The sequence below is a fragment of the Geospiza fortis genome, unplaced genomic scaffold, assembly GCF_000277835.1.
Source record: "Geospiza fortis unplaced genomic scaffold, GeoFor_1.0 scaffold27, whole genome shotgun sequence".
Lineage (NCBI taxonomy): Eukaryota > Metazoa > Chordata > Aves > Passeriformes > Thraupidae > Geospiza > Geospiza fortis.
The window spans coordinates 4916895-4918475 of NW_005054329.1; positions in this window are offsets into that span (position 1 = coordinate 4916895).

Sequence of the window (1581 nt, forward strand, 5' to 3'; positions counted from 1 at the left end):
TCAGCTCCGGTTAATCAGTGCTCAAGCCTGTTAATTTGTGTTTTCCAGGCAGAGAGGAGAGGAGGGACCTGGGACTGCAAATCCCCATCCGTCGCCCTGCCGCAGGGAGCTCGCTGGACCGCGGCGGGGACGGGAAGGGAGGAAGGAGGGCGGCAGAACCTGGGTTCAAATGGTTCAGGAACCCCTGGTCACGGTGGGATGTGTGAGCTGATATGACGCTTCAGCCCCTCAGGGGCTTGTTTTGTGCTGACATCCCTTCCCCTGTGTGCAGGGCAGGGGTTTGGCCACGGCCGCAGGGCTGGACCCTGAGCAGGGCTGTGCACACTCAGCTCAGCCCCTGTGTGCCAAAACCAAGGGCACGGCTCTGTGCTGGTGCAGGTTTGGGCTCCCGAAGGCTCAGCAAGCACCGTCCCCACGCAGCAGCAGCGAGGAGTCCCCCCGAGCCCCCACACGTCCCCCCTTGCCCCAGCTGCCCCCTGATCCTGCGGGCCCGTGGGCACCGCAGCCTTATCAGAGAAACCAGTTAATTATTTCCAGGCACAAAGTGGCTTCTCTCACTGCCACAGGGCACTCCAACTATGCCAGCTCATGGCCGTGCCAGCACCACACACTGGGTCATGGCAGGGGCAGTCCTGTGGTATTTATTTCCCCCAGGGATCTGCTGTGGCTCCTTCACAGGGTCCCCGGGCATCCCAGTCTGGGGGAGCCGGCACAACACCCCAAAATGGGGCTCCCATCGGGTTTGGGGCTGCCTAAACCGGCTCGGGGTGCTCAGAGCAGTGCCCAGGCCGGGGGAAATTAAACACCCACAATGGGGGCTGAGGCGTGAAGGAATGGGGCATTTATGCACGAACTAAGTGGGCACCCATGCCTGAGCCAGAGGGGCACTCATGCAAAAACACAGCGGGAGATCATGCGTGGACTAATTAGGCACTCGTGCATAAATTATGTGGGTGCTTCTGGGTGAACTAATTGGGTGCTCATGCATGAACTGCCCGGGTGCTGCGGCGAGAGTGCAAGGGCAGCTCATGCACGAACCAGCTGGGGGCTCATGCATCCATTTTTTTGGGCATTCATGAATTCACAGAGCGCTCATGCACGGATTAATTCAGCAGTCACACGTCCGTTCGCTGGGCACTCCTGCGTGAGCTAATTGGGCACTCATGTGTAAATTAGTGTAATTAGGAGATAGCACACTTGTGCACGTACTAATTGGGCACTCAGGTGTGAATGCATCAGGTGCTCATGCATGAATTAATTGGACATTCAGGCATGAGCTAATTGCAGCCACGTGCTCCAATTAATTGGGCACTCATGCATCAACAGCCGGGGCGCTCATGCACGGAGCGATCCAGCGGGAATTCGCTGGGCAGCCATGCACAAATCCAGCTGCGTGCTCGTATGCAAATTATTAATTGTGCGCTCATGTGTGTGTTAATTGGGCGCTCATGCGTGAATTAACGGGGCCGATGCGGACGAGCCCGGAGTGTTCATGCGGCTCCTCACGGGTAAAACCCCCGGGAGCTGCGGGGTGAGCCCCGCACACCCTGCAATTCATGCCAAACACACTCCGCCCCTCAT